The sequence below is a fragment of the Balaenoptera physalus genome (genome assembly GCF_965194825.1).
Source record: "Balaenoptera physalus genome assembly, chromosome: 8".
Lineage (NCBI taxonomy): Eukaryota > Metazoa > Chordata > Mammalia > Artiodactyla > Balaenopteridae > Balaenoptera > Balaenoptera physalus.
The window spans coordinates 72,615,541-72,624,773 of record NC_138887.1 but is presented as its reverse complement, the minus strand read 5'-3'; the positions used below and the strand labels follow the sequence as shown (position 1 = coordinate 72,624,773).

Here is a 9,233-nt window from a genome sequence, read left to right as displayed (position 1 = left end):
TAACAGGGAGAGATGGCTTCTTTGCAGCAGTCATGGTGGAGTGATGGAGGAGATGGAGGATGAACGGGCCCTGCCAGTCCCTCAGAACTCAGATTAGTCCCGGACAAGAGTGTCTCAGAAAGACAGATCTTTCCCCTCCTAAAGAAAGCAGGATGACTTGTTGTAACCTAGACCCCACATACTTTCCAAAGGATTTGTGGATCTGAGAGACACACATCTATGTAAACATGGGGAAATTAAAGATAAAAAGGGTTTAGAAGCCATGAAAAAAAGCAAGGACCTGGCTGTACTGGGAACAAGGGAAGACGTGGTTATGGCATTTGAGTCTTCTGGTACCCCAGGAAGTAGATAGCCACAGAGCTTTCCGTACCTGACAAAGGGATGGAGAGTGCTAGCTCCTAGAAAGAGTTTCTTCCAAGGGATATTTTCATCTATATATATATATTTTTTATTTATATATATATATATTTATAAATATATATATTTTTTCATCTATATATGCTAGCTCTCTGGCTCTGCAAAACCCAAGGACCCGTGCCATCACTATTTTAGAAGACACAGAAAGGCTCTTACAAAGGTGGGCAAGAGAGGGAGCTTGGTGACAAATGACAACAATTATGACGGTTAATTGGTCTTAAAAATTCTTTAGATCTGCATAGTATATCTAAAGCTGAGAGTCTCCATAAAGTATACGAAAATAAGAACCGATTACAGATCAGCAAATGGAAGAACAATATGAATTGCCATCAACTATGAACAATTAAAGTGAATTAGTCATAAACTATATTAAAATGAAGGCCACGGATCTGTGGATTTATGATTTGCACTAAAATATGAAAGAAGAATAATGGCATTTTATCTTAAGCTATCCAACTTAATTTCTTTTCAATTTGCTTCAGGTACTGGCTATATAACTTGAGATGTCTAAATCATAAAACAGAATTATAGCTCAAATGATTTAAACAGCAACATAAGACTAAATGCTGAATTTGTTTATACCCAAGAGTGTATAAGTGCCTGAGTGGAATTGAGTTTAAGAAGAAAATACAGGCACACCTTGTTTTATTGTACTTCGCTTTATTGCACTTCACAGATATTGTGCCTTTTACAAATTGAAGGTTTGCGGCAACCCTGCCTCAAGCAAGTCTATTGACACTATTTTTCCAACAGAATTTGCTCACTTTGTGTCTCTGTGTGACATTTTGGTAATTCTGGCAAGATTTCAAACTTTTTCATTATTATTATATTTGTTATGCTCATCTGCGATCAGTGATCTTTGATGTTACTATTAAAATAGTTTTGGGGTGCTGCAAACTGCACCCATATAAGATGGCAAACTTGATAAATGTGTGTCCATCGACCGACCATTTCCCCATCTCTCTCCCTCTCCTTGGACCTCCCTTTTCCCTGAGACACAGCAATACTGAAATTAGGCTAGTTAATAACCCTACAATGGCCTCTCAGTGTTTAAGTGAAAGTAGAGTCACATGTCTGTCACTTTACATCAAAACCTAGAAATGACTAAATTTAGTGAGGAAGGCATGTCGAACGAACGTCAAGATAGGCTGAAAGCTAGGCCTCTTGCACCAAACAGCAAGTTGTGAATGCAAAGGAAAACTTCTTGAAGAAATTTAAAATGCAACTCCAGTGGCCGCACGAATGATAAGCAAGTGAAACAGCCTTATTGCTGAAGAAAGTTTCGGTGGTCTGGATAGAAGATCAAACGAGCCACAACATTCCCTTAAGCCAAAGCCTAATCCAGAGCAAGGTCCTAACTCTCATCAATTCTATGAAGATTGAGAGAGTGAGGAAGCTGCAGAAGAAAGTCTGAAGATAGCAGAGGTTGATTCATGAAGCTTAAGGAAAAAAGCTGTCTCCATAGCATAGAAGTGCAAGGAGAAGCAGGAAGAGCTGATGTAGAAGCTGCAGCAAATTATTTAGAAGATCTAGCTAAGGTAATTAATGAAGGTGGCTGCACTAAACAGATATTCAGTGTAGACAAAACAGCCTTCTATTGGAGGAAGATAATCATCTAGGACTTCCATAGCTGGAGAGGAAAAGTCAGTGCCTGCCTTCAAAGCTTCAAAGGACAGGCTGATGCTCTTATTAGAGGATCATGCAGCTGGTGACTTTAAGTTGAAGCCAGTGCTCATTTATCATGTCAAAAATCCTAGGGCCCTTAGGAATTATGCTAAATCTACTCTGCCTGTGCTCTATAAATGGAAGAACAAAGCCTGGATGACAGCACATGTGTTTACAACCTGGTTTACTGAATATTTTCAGCCCAGTGTTGAGACCTATTGCTCAGAAAAAAAAAAAAAAAAAAAAAAGATTCCTTTCAAGATAGTACTGCTCATTGACATTGCACCTGGTCACCCAAGAGCTCTGATGGAGATGTACAATGAGATTAATGTTGTTTTCATGCCTGCTAACACATCATCCATTCTGCAGCCCATGGCTCAAGGAGTAATTTCAACTTTCGAGTTTCATTAAGAAATACATTTCATAAGGCTATAGCTGCCATAGATAGTGATTCCTCTGATGAATCTGGGCAAAGTAAATTGAAACCTTCTGGAAAGAGTATATCATTATAGATGCCATTTAAGAACATTTGTGATTCACGGGAAGAGGCCAAAATATCAACATTAACAAGAGTTTGGAAGAGGTTGATTCCAAGCCTCATGGATAACTTTTAGGGGTTCAAAGCTTTAGTGGAGAAAGTAACTGCAGATGTGATGGAAATAGCAAGACAACTAGAATTAGAAGTGGAGCCTGGAGATGTGACTGAATTGCTGCAATCTTGTGATACAGCTTTAACAGATGAGGAGCTATTTTCTTATGCATGAGCAAAAAAAAACTGGTTTCTTAAGAAGGAATCTACACCTGATGAAAATACTGTGAATATTGTTGAAGTGACAACAAAGGATTTAGAATAGTGCATAAACTTAGCTGTGGCAGAGTTTGAGAGGATTGACTCCAGTTTTGAAAGAAATTCCACTGTGGGTAAAATGCTATCAGGCAGCATTGCATGCTACAGAGAAATGGTTCATGAAAGGAAGAGAAAATCGGTGCAGCTAACCTCATTGTTGTCTTACTTTAAGAAACTGCCACAATCGCCCCAACCTTCAGCAACCATCCACCCTGATCAGTCAGGAGCCATCAACATCGAGGCAGGACCCTCCACCAGTAAGAAGATTATGACTTCTTGAAAGTTCAGATGGTAGTTAGCATTTTTTTTTTAGCAGGAAAGTATTTTTTAATTAAGGTGTGTACATTTTTTAGGCATAATGCTACTGCACACTTCATAGACTACAGTATAGTGTAAACATAACTTTTATACAAATTGGGAAACCAAAAAGTTTGTGTCACTAACATTATTGCAATATTCACTTTATTGTGTGATCTGGAACTGAACTTGCAGTATCTCCAAGGTATGCCTGTAGAAGGAAAAAAATTTTTATTGTCATGGATGAGTTTCCAGGAGACCAAGGACAGACCCTCCAGGAATGAAGGTGGGAGAAAGAAAAGCATATGCTGTTGCTGAGTGCTATTTTGTACACCATTTCCACCTACAGCCTCTCAGACCAGGAAGGCAGTTCAGGTGAAAAGCTTGGTGTTCCATGACAATGCAATCCCATAACCTAGCCAGCACCTGGTATGTCTGCCCCTCCCCATTCCAACAGGTCCTTAAAAGTTATTGGGTGTTTCATTGCTTGAAATAATCCAAGTCCCGGCAATTAGATTCTTCATCTTTGAAGTTCAAGTCTCATCTCATGGCTTCTTTCATAGGTAAAAGAGACATTACCATATAGAAGGAGAATCAACCGGCCAGAGGGGGGAAAAAAAAAAAACCCAAAGAACGAACAAGACAAAACAAAGACCTTCTCTAAGTTCTAGTGATTGTATTTTTTGAAAAACTACTGATATGGAAACCCATCCCTAAAATCCCAACATCCTTTGCAAAGACATAAAACCAAGTTAGTCGTGGAAACTACTAACATCTGATGAGAAATATGTCCATGAAATCAACAGCTATCATTTACTAGGCACCAAATATATGCCAGGCACTATGCCAATTACTTAACCTAGAATTATCTCTAATTCATAACCACTTCACTGTTCATTTATTCATCTGTGCAGTCAAAAGATACTTGTGGAGTACCTACTCTGTGCTAGGCATTGTGAGAAGTGCTAGGGATGTAGCAGTGAACAAAGACAGGCATGGCTCTCCCTCTTACAGAGCTTGCATCCCAGCAGGAAAAACAGACATTAAATAGTTAACACAACCAACTAATTAATCACAATTGAGAAAACTATTATGAAGGAAGATATGAGACTAAATAAGAGAGACCTCACTAAACCTGTGGGTTGGGGAATGCTGCCAAGAGAAAGTGAAGTTTAAGCTGAGACCTGAAGATAGGCACGAGGCAGCCATCCTGAGCTGGGGACAGGGGGGTCCCTGCAGATCTAGGTCCTTTAGGAAGAAGCTCAGCTGTAGATGTGAAACAGAGGCCCAGACAGTCAGGTAACCTGCCCATGCTCACACAGTCAGTGGGTGGCAGAACAGGATGCCAGCCTAGTTATACCCTTTCTACTGCACCAAGGAGCCTGTTACAGTCTCCAAATAAAGAAAGGCATTATTAATGTGTCCACCATGAATTCAAGAGCTCACAGTAATTTGACTGTAAGCTCCCCTTTCCAGGGATTCTTTCCCTGGTCAGTCTATGGAAAATTCCAAACTTCGCCCTGCCCCCCAACCCCAGTCCCCTCCACGCCCCCCCCCCACACCCAGTACAGTTCCTTAGCCCCTTCTTTATTTTTTCCCCTTAGCACTTACCACTATCTAACATGCTTTATATTTTCATCTTTCAAGATTTCTTCCCTTCTCTTTGATTTTCTGCTGTTTAAATATGACATGCCTAGGTATAGTTTCTTTGGCATTTATCCGCCTTGGTGTCCTCTGAGCTTCCTGGATCTGTGGTTTTATATCTGACATTAATTTTGGAAAAATTTCAGTCATTATTGTTTCAAATATTTCTTCTGGCCCTTTCTCTCTTGCTTCTCCTTCTGGTATTCTCATTACATGCATGTTATCTTTTTTCATTGTCCCACAGTTCTTGAATATTTAGTTCTCTCTTTTTCAGTCTTTTTTCTCTTTGCTTTTCAGCTTTGGAAGTTTCTATTGACATATCCTCAAGCTCAGAGATTCTTACCTCAGTCATGTCCAGTCTACTAATTAGTCCATCAAAGGCATTCTTCATTTTCATTACAACGTTTTTGATCTCTAGTACTTCTTTCTCATTCTTTCTTAGAATTTCCATCTCTCTGCTTACACTACTCTCAGGTTCTTTCAGGAGTGTTTTCTAATGCCAACCAGTTCTCCAATTCTCTGACACCAACTGGGTGCCCAGTAATTCAGTTCAACTCTGACACCAACTCCTGGATTTAGCACTGACCCCACAGGTTAAGGGCTCAGTCCCACAATATTGTCTCCACTTCAGACACCCGTCACAAGTATCAGGTTCCCAGGTTACCCACAGTTATGTTTGACTTGGCTACAAATTTGGAGAGTCCTACAACTCCCTCCTCAGGTTTGATAATTTTCTAGAATAACTCACAGAAACCAGGAAAGCACTTTACTTACTATTACCAGTTTATTATAAAGAACACCACCCAGGAACAGCCAAATGGAAGAGATGCATAGGGCAAGGTATAAGGCGAGGGGCACCAAGCTTCCATGCCCTCTCTGGGTGCACCACTTGCCTAGCACCTCAGTGTGTTTGGAAGCTCTCCAAATCCTCTTGTTTATTGGGATTTTATGGAGGTTTCATTGCGTAAGCATGATTGTTTAAAACTATTGGTCATTGGTGATTGAACATAATCTCTAGTCCCTTCCCCTTGCCAGAGGTCAGGGATGGGACTGAAATTTCCAGCCCTCTGATCACATGGTTTGGTCTTTCTGGTGCCCAGCCCCCATCCTGAAGCTATCTAGGTGTCCCTCAGCCAAAAGTCATTTTATTAACACACCAAAGACACCATCATCACCCAGGAGATTCCAAGAGTTTTACAAGTTCTGTGCCAGGAGCCAGGGACAAGACCAAAATTTTTTTTTTATATCACAATTATCCATGTTCTTGCATGTTGTCTACTTTTACCCATTAGAACCCTTAGCATATTAATTATAGTTGTTTTAAATTCCAGGTCTGATAATACCAACATTTCTGCCATATTTGAGTCTGGTTCTGATGCTTACTCTGTCTTTTCAAATTGCATTTTTTTTAGTATGCCTTGTAATTTTTTGTTGAAAGCTGTGCATGATGTATGTCTTGGGTAAAGAAACTGCAGTAAATAGGCTTTCAGTGATGTGATAGTAAGGTGTCAGGGAAGGAGAGAGTTCTATAGACCTATGATTAGATCTCAGTCTTTTATTTAATTAAAAAAATTTTAAATTAAAGTAGAGTTGATTTACAATATTATGTTAGTTTCAGGTGTATAGCAAAGTGATTTGGATATATATATATATAGGATATATGTATATATTCTTTTTCAGATTCTTTTCTAGTATAGGTGATTACAAGATATTAAATATAGTTCCCTGTGCTGTACAGTAGGTCCTTGTTGTTTATCTGTTTTGTATATAGTAATGTGTATCTGTTAATCCCAAACTCCTAATTTATTCCTCCCCTCCATTTCCCCTTTGGCAACCATAAATTTCTTTTCTATGTCTGTGAGTCTGTTTCTGTTTTGTAAATAAGTTCATTTGTATCATTTTTAAAAATTCCACATATAAGTAATATCGTGATATTTGTCTTTGTCTGACTTACTTCAGTTAGTATGATAATCTCTAGTTCCATCCATGTTGCTACGAATGGCATTATTTCATTCCTTGTTATGGCCAAATAATATTCCATTGTATATATACCACAGCTTCTTTACCCATTTACCTGTTGGTAGACACTTAGGCTGCTTCCATGTCTTGGCTATTGGAAATAGTGCTGCTATGAACATTGGGGTGTATGTATCTTTTCAAATTAGAGTTTTCTCCACGTATATGCCCAGGAGTTGGATTGCTGGATCATATGGTAACTCTATTTTTAGTTTTTTAAGGAACCTCCATACTGTTCTCCATAGTGGCTGCACCAATTTACATTCCCACCAACAGTGCAAGAGGGTTTGCTTTTCTCCACACCCTCTCCAGCATTTATTATTTGTAGACTTTTTGAATGATGGCCTCTCTGACCGGTGTGAGGCGATACCTCATTGTAGTTTTGATTTGCATTTCTCTAATAATTAGCAATGTTGAGCACCTTTTCATGTGCCTGTTGGCCATCTGTATGTCCTCTTTGGAGAAATGTCTATTTAGGTCTTCTGCCCATTTTTTGATTGGATTGTTTAAGCTGTATGAACTGTTTGTATATTTTAGAAATGAAGCTCTTATCAGTCACATCGTTTGCAAATATTTGCTCCCATTCCCTAGGTTGTCCTTTCATTTTATTTATGGTTTCCTTCACTGTGCAAAAGCATATGTTTGATTAGGTCCCATTTGTTTATTTTTGCTTTTATTTCCTTTGCCTTGGGAGACTGTGATTGGATATCAGACCCTTAGTGAGCCTCTGGACTTGGGATTGCACAAGTGTATCTCAGGTTCTTTCTCCTCCCTTGGGTAGGACAGGGCGGCTAGAGTGGGCTGAAGTTGGGTATTTCCCTTCCTCTAGGTCAGTGTCTTGATAAAATCTCAATAGGTTTAGGCTTTGGTGAAATAGTTTCTCCTGAAGACAGACCTTATTAAGAAGAAATAGATGCAGTGGTAAATTTCAAAATGAGTACTTTTTCCCTCCCCCTTCTGGATGCAAGAGGAGATTTTCCTCCGATATTAACTGTGAGAACCTTGTAGAGGTCCTAGAGGTAAAACTCACCAGTGCGGAAAGTTTTTAACTTTTAAGACTCATCCCCTCTGAGCCTCCAGCAATTTGTCAATTACAGTTCAGGTTTTCCTACCTCGGCACTGGTTCCTGCAGAGGTTTCTGCTCTGGTAAGTTGTGATTCTTTGTACCTGCATGTCTGTCTTTCCAAGATAGCATTTTGCTCTACGGCCTCACCTCTCTAGCAAATCTAAGAAGAGTTGTTGATTTTTCACTTTGTTCAGCTTTTTACTTGTTAGGATGCAGTAGTGATTTTCAAGCTCCTTAAGTGCCAGACTGCAAACAGCACGTATATTTTCTTTATTTCCCTATTAATTGTCATTTCAAGAAAAGAACCCAGTAACCAAGCAACAATCTACATATGTAGTTAAAGTGCAAGAAAATAGATATGGGGTCTACATCTTGTTACATGAAGTCAGGGAGTTAATTGTCCTTGAAGAGTAGCATTTCTGCATGTAGCCAAGACAGGAATATAGGTGAAAGGGGAAAGAAACTAGGTGAAAGGGGACATTATACCGAAACCTGAGATGAATTACCATATTTTAGAATATGTCACCACCCTTTTGCTAATATCCATATGATTTAAATAGCACCATGACAGTCCCAGTTTGACGACATAGGGTTAAAGGAGGGACTAATGATGTAAGCCTTGATGTCTGCCCAAGAATGAGGAAGAAGGTGGTCTTCTCCCCTCCCAACGTTTTTTTGATTATAAAAATGTAGCCCTCTTTGTTCTCTGGCTGTGCTCCCTCTCCTGCCCACTTGTATCTGTCGCAAGCATCCTATGCTAATAAACTCACTCTTTGCCTCACACTGAATTCTTTCTTCATCGAGATAAAAGAACCTGAGCTTCAGTAAGTCCTGACACCAGGTGAATGGTTTCAATTAAAAGACAGTTGGTTCAAGTCCCCTCCTAAGTCAGGGGTTGTGGGTTCAAGTCCCAACCTGAGGTGAAGCTGGGTTCGAGTCACATCTGAGAAGGAGTGCGGCCTCAGTAGGAACACACTTCCTGACTCATAGATTGGTGGACTTCTTTTTGCTGTGTCTTCACAAGAAGAAGGGGAAGGGATATCTCTGGGACCTCTTTTAAAAGGGCACTAACTCCATTCATGAGGGCTCTGCCCTCAGGACCTAATCACCTCCCAACAGCCCCACCTCCAAACACCATCACACTCAGGGATTAGGTTTCAACATATGAATGTTGGGGTGATACATTAAGGCTGTAGCAATATGAATTTAATATATATTAAATATACATAATTATATTTAATATCATTAAATATATAATATGTTTTATATATTAGTATATAA

The 9,233-nt window shown here is 39.5% G+C and overlaps 1 protein-coding gene across 3 annotated transcripts in view; it reads left to right on the top strand.

The window, feature by feature from the left end:
- Window positions 1-5,098: 5,098 nt before the first annotated feature.
- GSDME (gasdermin E) overlaps window positions 5,099-9,233 on the top strand; it is a 96,587-nt gene continuing 92,452 nt past the window's right edge. For all 3 annotated transcript variants that reach the window (XM_082471960.1, XM_082471959.1, XM_082471958.1), the window contains exon 1: window positions 5,099-8,032. The gene's annotated coding sequence lies outside the window, so the exon portion shown is untranslated. The remainder of the gene's footprint in view (window positions 8,033-9,233) is intronic.